At 37.5% G+C, this 15,623-nt stretch overlaps 1 long non-coding RNA gene across 1 annotated transcript in view; it reads left to right on the top strand.

Moving 5' to 3' along the window:
• The first annotated feature begins 7,892 nt into the window (after window positions 1–7,892).
• LOC147578999 (uncharacterized) overlaps window positions 7,893–15,623 on the top strand; it is a 40,874-nt gene continuing 33,143 nt past the window's right edge. Inside the window, exon 1 of the long non-coding RNA XR_015253112.1 lies at window positions 7,893–8,098. This is a non-coding gene — a long non-coding RNA (uncharacterized LOC147578999). The remainder of the gene's footprint in view (window positions 8,099–15,623) is intronic.

The raw sequence follows: 15,623 nt of genomic DNA, 5'->3' as shown, positions 1-15,623 counted from the left end.
TTCTCTCACATAACAAATCTTTCACACCTAAGAAATAATATCATATAACATCTATATTTATATTTCCATATCTGCCCCCCAATATTTTTATAGCTCTATTTTTTTTCTATCTAGGAACCAATTTAGGGATCATGCATAACACTTGAATATTGTGTCCTTCATCTCTTGTCACAGAACAGTCTCCCCAGTTTTTGTTTTTCGTGTTGCTATCTTTTTTGAAAGTCAGGTCACTTGTCATGAACAGTGTCCCAAATTCCCTATTTGTTTAATTGTTTCCTCACAACTAGATTTAGGCTAAAATATTTTTGGCAGGAACAGTACAGAGGTGAATGTCAGGGTGCTTCACTGGTAGTGAGGCTTAGTTTGATTACTCGATTAAGATGGTGACTACCAGGTTTCTCCATTGTAAGGATAAACTTCCTCTTTTTTAATTAGTAGGTTATCTGAGGATATTTCTTTGAGACCAAGGCTTTAGCCTCCATCACTGATACTTGCCTACATTAGTCACCACACTCTGATGGGTACAGAACTCCCCTTTTCTCCCTACGGTACCTGTAGACCAGGAATAGTCTACTCCGGAAGCTTTACTTCCAGTACTAGACCCAGGGGTGTCTAGTATATTCCCCTTTAGACATGGGCCATGAAACGATGGAAGGAGCAGGAAGTGAGCCATGGGATCACATAGCAGATCAGATAGCAGATAGGGTGTTCACTGTGTTCCAGAAATGCCTCACAGGGCATATTACTGTGAAGCAGAAGGGTTACTTTGGTGACAGAAAAGTTTCAGTTCTGTAATTCTTGAGTGGTTATAGTTTGTGTTTTACATAATGTGGCCAACTTTTTATTCAAAATAGTCTCTTTTTCTTTCTTCTCCTCCTCCTCCTCCTCCTCCTACTTCAGAAGGAAAAAGAATTAAGACAACATGTATTTGGATAAAATTCTATTTTTAATCTTTACTATTGTACTCTATCCTCTTTCTTTTTCTTCCTCTTTGTTTTCTATTCTCTTCTCTCTAGAAGCCTTCCTTATTTTTAAAAATCTGCTTAAAATTTCTCTCTGAATTTTCTATTTTCTCACTGGGCCTCTTCCAATTGATCCTTCTAGTTGATCTATCGCTCCTACTCTTCTAGGTAGAGAGAGGGCTTTAGAAATTAGAAGGCAATTTTAAATTATGACATAAGATTCTGTAGGTTCAACTCTTCATATAATAAAATACCTGATTTTAGAAGATCCTCATTTAAAAAAATCTTATACTATATTCTTAAACAACCACTGATGGACTCAGTTGTCTCAACAATATTCTGGTTATTTTTTTTAATTTTATTTTTTTATGTTTATTTATTTTTGACAGTGAGAGAGACAGAGCATGAGTGGGAGAGAGGCAGAAAGAGAGGGAGACACAGAATCCGAAGCAGCCTCCAGGCTCTGAGCTGTCAGCACAGAGCCCGATGTGGGGCTTGAACCCACGGACTGCGAGATCATGACCTAAGCCAAAGTCGGCCATTTAACCGACTGAGCCACCCAGGTGCCCCAATACTCTGGTTATTTTAAAATACATTATTTTGTTAATCACATGCTTTCTTCTTATATAAAACTGAAAAATAGGAAGATTATTTTTCATGTTTTCTTGATAGCTTCTAACCACATTTTTACACAGTGGTTTCATGTTATCAGTTGTTGATAATCAATTGACAAGTGTTGTTCTGTACAGGAGTCATGCTTATGAGGTATGGAAATAAGTGAAACATTTGAGAAAATGTCTATTCAACTTTCAAAACATCAAGTTCCTATGGCAAGAAACACAAATAGATTTTTCTCTAATGCACTTAACTGTCCCACAAACAGCCCTTTGTTTGTTTGAACAGTATGGTCATGATCCACTTTGTAATTTAAATAAAGATTTCGATTTTTTTTTGCCTCAGTGTACTTTATTATTATTATTTTTAAATCCACAGTTTCCAGAAATTCTCTTCTGAATAATCTACAATACAAAATAATACTATTGCTATAGTGTATGGTGTAGTTTTAAGTTGATAACCACAATTTTATTGATTGATACGATTTTATATTCAACTCTGTGAAACAAAGTTAAAGGTGAGGCTTGTGCACAGGAATGGGAGAAGGCCTTCTGTACTGGCAGTACCTACTTGCCCATCTCCTTCAGTAGTCTGGAAGGAACGAGCTGAGGGGGATGTCTGCTCTGCCTTACAAGGACATCCTTGGCCCTGCACCTGCCATGTGGTTTTTCCAGACAAGGAATGCTATTCCCTGCCAAACGTTAGTCCATTCCCTACATGAACCTTCCATGGCTAGAAATTTGGGCAAATAGAATAATTTATATTTCAGAAGAATAGATTACCTGAAGATCAGCTTTGAAGACTGTTGAAGATTAACCAAGACTTTTCCAAATTTTGTTGACCCTGGAAATTACTGAATAAATCAAAACAACACAAAACATGTGTTTCAAAAAAAATGGCGGCTCTCGTATTCTGCAGATACACTGGGGAGTTGAAATTTAATGACTCTATATTGGAGGTTAAGTCCTAAACCAGATAACTTTTGAAGGTTCCTTCAATTCTTATAATAATAAAATTCCAGTATGATGTGTTAACAAGATCTCATATTCAACCTGAAGTGTTATTAAAATACTATAGATTTTATAAATGTATAAAAAATGAGAGTGTTGGGTGGCTCAGTCAGTTAAGTGTCTGACTCTTGACTTCAGCTCAAGTCATGATCTCACGGCTGTGAGATCTAGCCCAACGATGGGGTCTGCGCTGGGCATGCGGCCTGCTTAGGATTTTCTTTCTCTCTCTCTCTCTCTCTCTCTCTCTCTCTCTCTCTTCCTCCCTCCCTCCCTCCCTCCTTCCCTCTCCCTCTCTCCATTCCCCTGCTTGCACTCTCTCTCTCTCTCAAAAAAAAAAAGAATGTTTAAAGTAAGAAAATAAATGTGTTGCTTACTAATGTAAGTGCAATTTTGAGGAGAATTAAAATGATGAATTTTAGTTATATGACATTTTACTGTATGGTTTTACATTGAAAGACAATATTTTATTATAACCTAAATATTGGGCTTATGACTTATATTTTGGTTATAATTTTTAAAAGAATTCTTTTGTAGTCTTTTGTAACAAAAACAAACAGAAGGTCAAAATGTGCCATTGCAGATTTTCTGATCTAGATCTTACCTTTGAAACCTATGGTACATTCAAATGAAACCTTAATAAATACCATTGTGACTTTGTTTTTTTGTATAATTAGATGCTAAAATTATTTTACAATACAATGAGAATATATAAGAAACTAGTAAGGGCATAAGTGCTCTAGATTAGTTGAAAATGTTAAAAAAATTATCTCACTATTTCTTAGAAAAATATGTATATTTCCCCCCATCAACTCTTGTTGCCTGCATTAAACGAACCCAGGGACAAAAGTAAGATGACAGTAATAGCCATAAAACAGTACTTCTCCGTTTTTGTTTTTGTTTTTTTTCCTTTCTTCTTGGTAGAATTCCAGTCCTCATACATTTCTCCCAACAGTCCTGGGCATCCCTTGGAAATGTTTAGAACTAGTTCTCCTGACTACCATGGGGAGTATTCCCTTTCCTCTCTCCTGGGCTCACTGTGATGGTGACACTACAGGTGGAAAAAATGTCATACCTATTCATAAAGACACTGGTGTTCAAATCTTGTCATCATAGTTTGGCTGCTCAATGTTGTTGTTGTTCAACGTGGGTAGCTGATGGCTGCATTGTCCTGCTGGTGCCCAAAGCCACCAACAGTGATAATGAGGTTGATCAGTACTCTCAATGACCCATGGAGAGTTTAGTTAATGAAATGCCTTTTTTTAGTTTGTATCCTTCACCATATTCAGGACTCTATGGGGCTGACCTGGATGAAAAGTGTTAGTGAGCACTTTTATCTGATTAGTCTTGGATTTTCTCTGCCCTTGAGATGAATTCTTTTCCCAAAGGCTTCTCACTTCTCAAATAAATAATCCTCTAGAATTCCTGTCCCACAAGTTCTGTAGGTATGTCCAGATACACCTAAATCCTAGGATGAAGCTACCTTCTACTCAAGCCTGGAACTCTATTAAAATATATTGTCACATGAAATATGATAGTTCCAATTTGAGAACAAGAATTTTCACACCCAGAACCAGATATAGATATAGATATAGACATAGATATAGATGTGTAGATATAGACATATCTGTAGATGGGTTTGAGGTTGAGCCATAGATGCAGCTGGCACTAGAGATTCAAATGCCATCACAATTCCATGTTTTTCATTTCTTGTGCATGTTAGTTTATCTCTTCCTCCTGCTGAGATTTTTCTGTGTGGTAGAAAACATGCTTGCTAATAGCTCTTGAGTTTTACAAATGACCCCTTCAGCCCTCTGGACTGTTTAAATTTTATTTCTAAGGATCCCCAGAAAGGATTCTTGTTGGCCCAGCTTGGGAAACCTTAGGACCTGTTATGGGTTGAATTGTGTCCCCATAAAAGATATTGAAGTCCTTATCCCCAGCACCTGTGAATGTGACTTTATTTGGAAATAAGGTCTTTGCAGATAATCTAGTTAAGATGAGGTCATCAGCATGGATTCTAATCCAACAGGACTAGTGTCCTTATAAAAAGGGGAAATTTGGACACAGAGAAAAATGAGCATATAGGGAGAGCACCATATGAACATGAAAGCAGAGATGGAGTGATATATTTATAAACCAAGGAATGACAGAGATTGCCAGCAAACCACCAAAAGGGAGAGGCATGAAACAGATTCTCCCTCACAGCCTCAGGAAGCATCAACCCTGCCGACACCTTTATCTTAAACTTGTAGCCTCCAGAACTATTGAGACAATATGTTTCTGTTGTTTAAGCCATCTATTTTGTGAAACTTTGTCACAGCAGCCCTGGCAAGCTAATACACAACCATTCAATGGTGGCTTGGGGTGGGGTTATGCAGCACCATGGGAATGATGCAGGTGGGTGGAGGTTGATTCTCAGAAACTGGTACTGGGAAGACAGTCTCATAGATTTGTACTGTAGATCCCCCAAAGCAATTTATTATGATTTGGAACTCAATTTCGATCAATAAACTTGAAATTTTTGGCTGTGAAATTTTTTCATTGAATGAATTATTTTTGTTAGGAATTGGGTGAATGATTAGAAATAACCTAAAAAGTAATTAGCAAATAGTTTTATATAATGGTATCTATACCTCATCGTACAAGTCACCATAATTGTCGTGGAAGTGACATATCTGCTTTGTAAGATATCTGTAGCAAAATGGAATTAAAAATTTATTTTTTATTTTTTCGTTTTTTGAGACAGGGAGAGAGAGAGGGGGAGAGAGTTCAAGCCGGGGAAGAGCAGAGAGAAAGAGGGAGAGAGAGAATCCCAAGTAGGCTCTGGACTGTCAGTGCAGAGCCTGACGTGGGGCTCAAACTCATGAACCATGAGATCATGGCCTGAACTGAAACCCATGGTGGGACACTTAACCAACTGAGCCACCCAGGTGCCCCTAAAATGGAATTTATGTGAGGGAAACTATAATGGTTAAGAGCCTGCTGGAGAAGGATGATGATAAGCAAAATGGCGGATTCCTGTCTTAAAGTGGTAACTGTTCTGATTCTATAATGCCATTAGTTCTTCTGCAGTTGTTTATTTCTGATTGATTTCGGTAAAGACACAATCTTGTAACTACCGCTACTGTCTACCATTCTCAACCTGTTCATCTTTATAAGCACTAGCATTCACCAGGTTAGACTTCATCAAAAATTTGCATCAGAGTGGGTAGATGGTCTTTCTACCATCTATGTTTTCTAATCTGGGAATATGATATCTAAGATTCTGGATCAGGGATTGGGCAACTGCAGCCCTCAGGCCAAATGTAGCCTACCATCTGTTTTTGAAAACACAGTTTTATTGGGTCACAGTACATTCATTCATTTATTTATCATCTCTGACTGTTTTCATGCCACAGCAACAGGCCTGGATGGTTGTGACAGAGACCATATAACCCACAAAACCTGACCTATTTGCTACCTGTCTTTTTATAGGAAGAGTTTATCAGCTGCTAATCTAGATGCCTGTGGGAGGGAGGGAAATATATTTTTTTAATTAAGTCTACCAAGCACAGATTTTTAGTTTTTGGAGTAAAACATAATTCCCACATTACTAAGGACCTGAACTCCACATTTCTGAACTGGAACACATGGTATTAAATGCTTCATTGAACTCAGTTTTTCTTATTTACAGTTGCTTGTAATTAGTAGTTATGTTGCTTTTATAATTACTTTTTTCTATTGCAAATAACTAGTTACAGAACTGAGGAATGGAAGGATTGTCCAAAGGCATCATGTGTTTGGAATGTTTTTGACCTAATGTTCCTTGAAGCCAGGAAGATGCCTGGGCTCACCATGAGGGGCCTCATTTTCTCAGAGGAAATCACCTATGGCACATAGTAGCCAGCTCAGTATACTCTTGCTGCTTAATTGATTAATTGATTGATTTGAAAGAACAGAAATAATGAAAAAAGATACTTCTGTTTGGGAAATAAATTGAGACAAAGCATTTATAATGTGACTTTAGAAAGTCATCTAATGTCTTTGAGCTTCAGTGACTTTCTCTGTAGAATGAAGATAATAAAAGTACTCACCTCACAGGGTTATGAGGATTAAATGAGATGGTCCATTTACAGTGTCTGACAGACCATGTTGCATATAATTAAGGTGTAGTATATTTAACTCTTGTTATGAGTACCGATCTCTCTTTAGTTTCATATTCTAATTCCCCTGACGTATTTTAGCTAGACAAAGTATTTTTAATTCACCCATTTTATTCGTTGATTGCTTACTGTATTACTCTGGGTCTTGTAGAGAAATAGAATCAATAGGATATGCACACATGTGTATACATGTGCATATACATTTATTATATGAAACTGGCTTACACAGTTATGGAGCCTAAGTCCCAAGACCAGCAGTCAGCAGGCTGGAGATCCAGGAGAAGAGATGGGATAGTGCCAGGTCCATATCTCAAGGCCTGAGAACCATGAAAGCTGATGGCAGAAGTTCGATCAGTCCAGAGACAGAAGACCAATGTTCCAGCTTGAAGACAGGCGGGCAGAGAGAGCAAATGCTTTCTCACTCTGCCTTTTTGTATGGTGATTGGAAGTGAACCACCTAGAGGCTAGGTGGTTGGACAGATAGCTACTTACCAGTCTGGTGAAGTTATCGAAAATGAAGATAAGGATGGTGACAGAGAACCAGTCAGTGAGGCTTGTGCTAAATATTCCCTGCAGTTCTCTTTCTTCCCTGAACGTGCCATGATTTTGTTTTTTCTGAGGCTTGCACGTGCTATTTCTGTTTGGAATACTCTTTCTCCTCTTCTCCTTCTTGGAAAATTCCATACATTCTTCCAGTTAAGATGTGACTTTCTCCTGCAGACCTGTACCAGCTTTCCCCATACAGATTGCTTTTCCTTTGTGATCACATGGCCCTTTGTAACTACTTCTATCAGGATACTTAACAAATTGAAGGGAAAGTTTTTGTTTACGTCTGCTTCTTCTTGTAGACTTTTGGTCACCCAGAAGGCAGAGATTACATCCTTTGTTCCCATTCGATAAACAGTTGTCAAATGAATGCTTTCCTATTAGAATATGAGCAAAGGGCGTTACTGTCTGCCCGGTGCATGCCACAACAGCAACAGTGCAGTCCCAATAAATACTGAATATGTTCCACTAACACTTTAAAAAAAAAAAGCCAAGATTCACGTGTCCATAGTTGTCAAATACTTGATAGCATCAGCGACCCTGTTAACATCTGATTACAATAAAATATGGATCGTATCTGAGCTTTTCTATCTATAAATGTTTAAACCATGACGGCTGACTAATAGAAGGCAAATGGAAAGTTGAACCAAAGTGAACATTTACAGTTAAACTTTAGGAGAGACTTGGAGGGATTTAGATTCAAAGGTTGGGTTGGTGTTCATTGGAAATATGCTTGGAATTTACTGCAGCTGCTGGAAGTAAGATAGCCTGGAGGTGTGCAGATTGTAGAGCAACAGCTGTTTCGTGGAGTCCTGAAACCAAGGTAACTCTTCCTAGTGGTCAAATCCTCCTTATGGGGGGGGGGGGGGCATTTCCTTTTTTTAAGTTTATATGGCAATATCCTAACTAATTCCTTTCAGAGCAAGCTCACCAAAGAACTATTTACGTATCACTTATATCAGAATTCTCAATCTTGCTGTGCGTTAGAATCAATGGTGGAGCTTTTTTTTTTTTTTTTTTTTTTTTTTTTTTGAGGCAAAGAAGCCCAGGTTATACCTTTGGAGTTTCTGATTCAGCAAGTGTTTTTATAAGGCTTCACAGGTGACTCTGATGCATGGCCAAGGTTGAGGGCCGCTGAAATAGAGTCAAATTCTAGCAAAAGATTTCACTATGAGGTATTTCTTCTCCTAAATCCAATACAAACTAAAATCTTTTGTGCTTATGAAATTATTTTGAAACTGCAAGTTAGAAAAGAGTCAAGCTCTTTTGTGGGAAGGTTCCTATTATGTTGTGATTCATCCATTAGAAAGAAACATTTTGTTTTCTATAGTGCTGTACGGGTCAAATGTGTTCATTTATATGGACAGTTGCCTGAGTTTCTGTTCTTGAACTTCATGACTAAGCTGTGAGTGGATAATGGCCCTGTATTGAGGTAAATGTTGGAGAACAACAAGACTACTGAGGTAGAGAGGCAAAATACAGTGTCTGACACTCATAGATGGAAAAAATCATACCCAATTTGTAAATAGTAGGGAAAATATCAAAATTTCAGATTAAAACGTTTTATCACTTATTTTAATCTTTTTTTTAACCTCAGGAAGTACTCCTAATGTTATCACAGAATATGAGATAATTTTTAGATTCTGTGTCAACACATAATAGATTAAAAACAATGCGATGTCACTGAATGTACCTTTCTTTTACATCCTTTTAGCATATATTTATCCAGCTTATATCATTTTACCTTAAAATTAATCCTATTTTCTACATATGCTTTTGGTCTTTAAAGACAGTGGTGTCTTTTTCTGTCTTATACCTTTTCCTCCTTTTCTCTTTTATAAGGACACTTTATGGCAGGGTCCTTTCCCTGTTTTCATAATGTGTTTATGGAAGAACTATACTCTTCCAAATACAAAAAACGAAACAAAACAAAACAAAAAACCCACAGAAGACTGAGGTTTGAATCCACACTCTGCCATCCACACAGTGACCTTAGCCTCTTTGATGTTCCTTTTCCACACCATTAACATCCTTATTGATGGTGATTATAAGAGCTCCCTAGAGCTATGGAAAGGAAGAAAAATGCAGATGCCCCACAAACATAATGCCTGTGCATATTAGGTCCCTAATATCTGTGAGTTTTTTCTGCAAGGAGAAATCCTTAGAAATATAGTTCCATCCAAAGCACCTGGGTACTTGGTCTTCTTTCTGTTTTTTTTTTTTTTTTTTCTCATTTTTTTTTTTTTTTAGACATTTAAAGTTTACTCCTCATCAGGGAAATACAAATCAAAACCACACTGAGATATCATCTCACGCCAGTCAGAGTGGCTAAAATGAACAAATCAGGAGACTATAGATGCTGGCAAGGATGTGGAGAAACGGGAACCCTCTTGCACTGTTGGTGGGAATGCAAACTGGTGCAGCCACTCTGGAAGACAGTGTGGTGGTTCCTGAAAAGATTAAAATAGATCTACCCTATGACCCAGCAATAGCACTGCTAGGAATTTACCCAAGGGATACAGAAGTACTGATGCATAGGGGCACTTGTACCCCAATGTTTATAGCAGTACTTTCAACAATAGCCAACACTATGGAAAGAGACTAAATGTCCATCAACTGATGAATGCATAAAGAAATTGTGGTTTATACACAGAATGGAATACTACGTGGCAATGAGAAGGAATAAAATATGGCCTCTTGTAGCAACGTGGATGGAACTGGAGAGTGTTATGCTAAGTGAAATAAGTCATACAGAGAAAGATACCATATGTTTTCACTCTTATGTGGATCCTGAGAAACTTAACAGAAGACCATGGGGGAGGGGAAGGAAAAGAAAAAAAGTTTTAATCTTTTTTTTAACCTCAGGAAGTACTCCTAATGTTATCACAGAATATGAGATAATTTTTAGATTCTGTGTCAACACATAATAGATTAAAAACAATGCGATGTCACTGAATGTACCTTTCTTTTACAGAGGGAGGGAGGCAAACCATAAGAGACTCTTAAAAACTGAGAATAAACTGAGGGTTGATGGGGGGTGGGAGGGAGGGGAAAGTGGGTGATGGGCACTGAGGAGGGCACCTGTTGGGATGAGCACTGGGTGTTGTATGGAAACCAATTTAACAATAAATTTCATATTAAAAAAATAAATTAATTAATAAAAAAGAAGTTTAAAGTTTATTAACTCGAGAGAGAGAGAGTGAGAGAGAGAAAGAGAAAGAGTGCATGCGCAGGCATGCATACCCAAGCAGGGGAGGGGCAGAGAGAGAGGGAGAGAGAGAATCTCAAGCAGTCTCAGTGCCACCAGCATGGAGCCGGGGGCAGGGTTTTGTCTCATGAACCTAGAGATCATGACCTGAGCCGAAACCAAGAGTTGGATGCCTAACCAACTGAGCCACCCAGGCACCCTGGTCTTGTCCCTATGTTCTTAAAACCATTGTCATTTGTAAATGTTAAAACTTTCAAAATGTACCTCAGAGTTGTCTCTTAAGGATATAGCAGTATGTTATATTATATAGTATAGTATGATGTTTTATAAAAGATTCAAACTAATCATGGTCAATCCTTCCTCCATCTTCAATTTAAAGAAACTATCTTGAAAACAGGATATAGCTTGTTTTCAGTAAAAGGGAAGCCATTTTACAAACGTTATCAATGTATTCACCTTTACTCCCAAATACACTGAAACATAGCTTTACAAATTGGCTTTCCTATTTAGTCAACGGCACCATCATCCTACAGATAACTGTCATCACTGGGTTCAACCTTTGTCCTTTTTTTTTTTTTTTGCATTTAGCACATACTGATCACTATGTACCGAATAGTCTTTGGTTTCTTTATCAATGACTCAGTGTTATCTCTAATGTAAAGTTTTACCATTTAGCCTACCTTATTTTGATGAGTCTTCTAATTCATCTGACATCGTGCTGCTGGATTATCTTTTCCTTTACTCCAACTTTGTGTGCTTTGCTGGATCTGGATCAAATGTCTTGCCTGACATAAAGCTCTCTAAAACCTTTTAATCTCTTCTGCTTCATCTTCCACTACTACCTGTTACTCTCTAATACACACCTCCCTCCCCCATGGCATGCCAGTCTGGTCAGTATCTCCTACCCACGAGGGGATGCATAATGCTGTGATTTCATCTGTGCTGGCCACACGTGGAATCCAGGCTTTTCCTTGTCTACCTCTACACATTTTAGGAACACATGAAGAATTAGAACCCATGAAATTCCAAGTCTAAGGAAGGTTTTCCTTTCCCACCAAAAGAAGCCACAAGATTTTTCTTACTGACTAACCTGATGAATGTCTGTTGTCTTTTCTCTTCATTTGGGCAACTGTGTTGTATTTACTGTCTGTCTTGTTTCAAGAGGTTTTAAGGCAGCATTTCTGTGAATATTTTTGCCACAGCCATGAACCTAAGGCCAGTTAAGAGCAGAAAGCATGTTATTTTTTTGAGTCAAGAGACCAAAGTTTGGGTCTCAGCTCTGCAACTTACTGTGAGCCTAGGCATATTATTTTAACTGTTCTTTACTTGGTTTTTGGCTTTGATTTTTAATGTCTAAAACAAGGCAAATAATATCGACAGTGTTCAAACTAGCACACAGGATTACTATGTAGGACAAACGAAACTTTTTCACTGAAAATGCTTCGTAAACGGTGATAACTATACACACCTGAAATATCTTAGTTTTTATTTATTTGTATTGACCAAAGTACCAGCACAGTGGCAACCACTGAGTGAGGCTTACTATAAACAAAAAATTGGATTAAATTAATATTGTATCTTTGATACACTAACAAACACACATGCAATTATAGTATACTATCCTCAGTATAGGATTTATTTTATTGGAAGGATCCAAAGGAGTGAATATTAGACACCGTTAAAAATTCACTGAAGCATTTATAACAATATGGTGTACTCTCACTCGTCCTGTGTTGTGAAGTAGGCGTTTCGTTTCCTACTGTTCTAATATCGTGGTTGGTCGTTTGGGCTGGGAGTGGGCAATCTGAATCCCTCTGTGCAGCAAGTGGAGGAGTGAAGGGATAAATGGATTTCTCTTTACTCCGATGATTTAGTGACTTTCGTGACCCTTTCCTGTGCATAATATAATTCTTTGCATAAAGATTAATGGCAAACTAACAAAATTTGTTATGTTTGCCACTAGTATGTGCAGAGAGTCAGAGGCAGATTAAATCCTGGGTAGAGTTCTCAATGGAATCTCAGCCTTTGATCATGCCATCAACACTTTAATTTTAAAAATGTGACAAGATGATTAGAGTGTTTTAAGATCTTCGTACTAGGCACAATACAGAGTTGAAAGCTGCCATGAAATCTGCTACTTAGGCAGAATACTGTCCTCTGAGGCACTAACTGACAAAGAAGTAGAACGTTAAATAAAGAAGTTGAAAGTCGAATCAGGAAGAATAAAGGATATTTGGAATGCTGTCGAACATACTGTGGACTTTATTAGACACCAGATCTTGACCCAAATTAAGAACTAGTGAATATTTAAGGCCTAGATTTAATAGAGGTCCCATTTATAACTCCAAGGAGTTTTATAATTGTTTCCCCTCACCTATTTAATGTTAAATACAAATGAACAGTGATGTTTCAAAATTCCATTAGTGTGCCTGAGTTAAAGAGCTTTTTTTTTTTTTTTTTTTTTTAACTAAATAGACATTCTGGGAGAATAGTGAATCAACATGAGACAACTGTTGTATCTAAAATATGGTGGACCCAAATGATGTTATAAAGCTGTCAAGAACAACATAATATAAAATAAAATCAGAGCTGACTTTCAGCACAATTTTAAAGCAGAATCTGTGTGCTTTGTTCTTGTGGATTCAACCTTCCCTAGATTCTTAGAGCCCTTTGTTCCCCAGTGATGCTCTCCTGAAGCACTTCTCCATCTCTCTTGTCCAACAGTCAAACAGACTTGCTCAGTGTCTCCATTTCTCTGTGGGCCCACTGAATGATTAGTTACCAGTTTTTGAGACTCTACGATGGGCTACTGAATTAGTGTTATTACTACTGCTCTTCTTCTCTGTATTTCATTTGCTTTTCAGTAGAATTTCTTTACTGCATGATAAAAAGAAAATAATAATAGCTAACTTAATGGCATTTACTACATGGCAAGCATTATTCTAAACACTTTACACATATCAGTGCATTTAATACTTACACCAACTCTCTGAGTTATATACTATCATTATATTTATTTTACAAATGAACCAAAGCTTAGAGATGTCAAGTAGGTCATAAACTGAGAAGTGGTTTTGAAATCAGACAGTTTAACTCCACAGTCCTTACTCTGAACCACCAAACTATCCTGCCTAAACATGGGGGTGGGGACATATTCAGAGAATTATTGGAGACACCCGTGTACTGGAGTCAGAAATTTTAATTCTGTGTCTGCCCCTTACTGGATATGTGGCTCTCCAAAATTAATTTTCTAAGCTGTAGGAGAGTGACAATAATTCTTACATCAAAAGTTTATAATAGAATTAAATAAATTAATGCACATAAACACCTACCACCAAAGTATAAAGCCTTCTTCACATGTTTGAATGTACAGCTGGTTGGAAATGGGAGCTATGTTTTTGTGCAAAGGGATTTTTTTTTTTAAATTTTTTTTTTCAACGTTTATTTATTTTTGGGACAGAGAGAGACAGAGCATGAACGGGGGAGGGGCAGAGAGAGAGGGAGACACAGAATCGGAAACAGGCTCCAGGCTCTGAGCCATCAGCCCAGAGCCCGACGCGGGGCTCGAACTCACGGACCGCGAGATCGTGACCTGGCTGAGGTCCGACGCTTAACCGACTGCGCCACCCAGGCGCCCCATGTGCAAAGGGATTTTACACAACCACTCAGCTGCCCTTCTCAGTCAGTATATAGTGTAGGCACATGTGTGGTACTTACAACAGCAGCATCAGCTGGGTCAGCCCAGTGCTCATCAGTCAGAACTGGGAGAGGGTCAGGCGATATGAATCCAAGAGGTAAAGGTGATCGTCAACCTACTGACCAGAGGTTACCCTAATTATAATGTCACAAGACCCTGATATTGACATGCATTTGCTGGTAGCCAGCTTTTAGAAGGAGATGATAAAGTTACCAGGCAGAGGTGTATAAAAGGAGGCTCTGTCCTAAAACCCAAGCATATATGATATACCTACTTTCTGTGTAACTATACCATTTATACTTTATATAAAATATGGAAACCACTGCAAGCATTTTACGATGTCTTTACATTTGACATATCAGGTAGAAAGTTAATGATAATTTTTTATACTTTCTCCATATGTTCTTCAAAATACAAAATTTGAGATTTGTTTCATCTTTGTGTGGGTAATTCTTTTTTAATTTTATATTTACTATATTTTGATGTTAATTTAATTTTAATTATCTTAATTTTATATTTACTATATTTATATATACTCCATTCATTTTTCCTTCGAATTCTGTAAACATCAGGAAAGATGTTACATGTAACACACTGTCACATGCGAGGAACAATGTTGAGAAATCCACAGTAGCCAATGAGGTCATGAAGACTTCATTAAATTTTTTTTTTTTTTTTTTTTTTTAGAGAGAGAAGGCACATACCAGCTGGGGAGAGGGGCAGAGGGAGAGAGAATTTTAAGTAGGCTCCATGTTGAGCACGGGGCTAGATCCCATGGCCCTGGGATCATGACCTGAGCTGAAATCAAGAGTAAAGAGTTGGACGCTCAAAAGCCTGAGCCACCCAGGAGCCCGGAAGACTGCATTTACATTTAGAGAAAACAGTTACTTCCCGACTATTGATTGTTGAACTAATAATAGTTAAAATGTTTGTCTTTCAAAACCAAACTCTAATAGACAAAACGAGTCTTGTTATTTTAAAGGTTATTTGGAAAGAGTTAGCACTGAGAACATTTTGCACCTGATACATGTCATTAATAGTTTACATTAGCTTCCCATATAAGGGAAGATACTATCCTACTTTATAAATAGGTCTTGTGGGAAAATTGCTTCTTCCTTGAGGTTAAACAATCTGATATACATTTTTAATGTAGGGATAGTGTAAGGCAATGTGAAAGCTAACCCATGTTAGATTGTAACAATGCCAAACCCCCCAAATAACAAAGACTTCATCACTCATGGTGTTTTAAATTTGGTCTCCATAGTTTAGGGAATATATAAGGAAGCTAGAAAATATACTAAAAAGATTGAATGATATTTCTCATGAGTTAAAAAACAGACGTTAAGTGGGATAAAATGTCATATGGGAAGAATGTTTAGGTATAAATAAATTCTAAAAAGTTAAACATATGAAAATTATAAGAAGCAGGTGACAATGATTCCA

The sequence above is a fragment of the Puma concolor genome, chromosome B4 (assembly GCF_028749965.1).
Source record: "Puma concolor isolate L17-30 chromosome B4, mPumCon1.1.hap2, whole genome shotgun sequence".
Taxonomy (NCBI): domain Eukaryota; kingdom Metazoa; phylum Chordata; class Mammalia; order Carnivora; family Felidae; genus Puma; species Puma concolor.
Note: the sequence above shows the minus strand (reverse complement) of the source record. Positions and strands in the feature narration are given on the sequence as shown.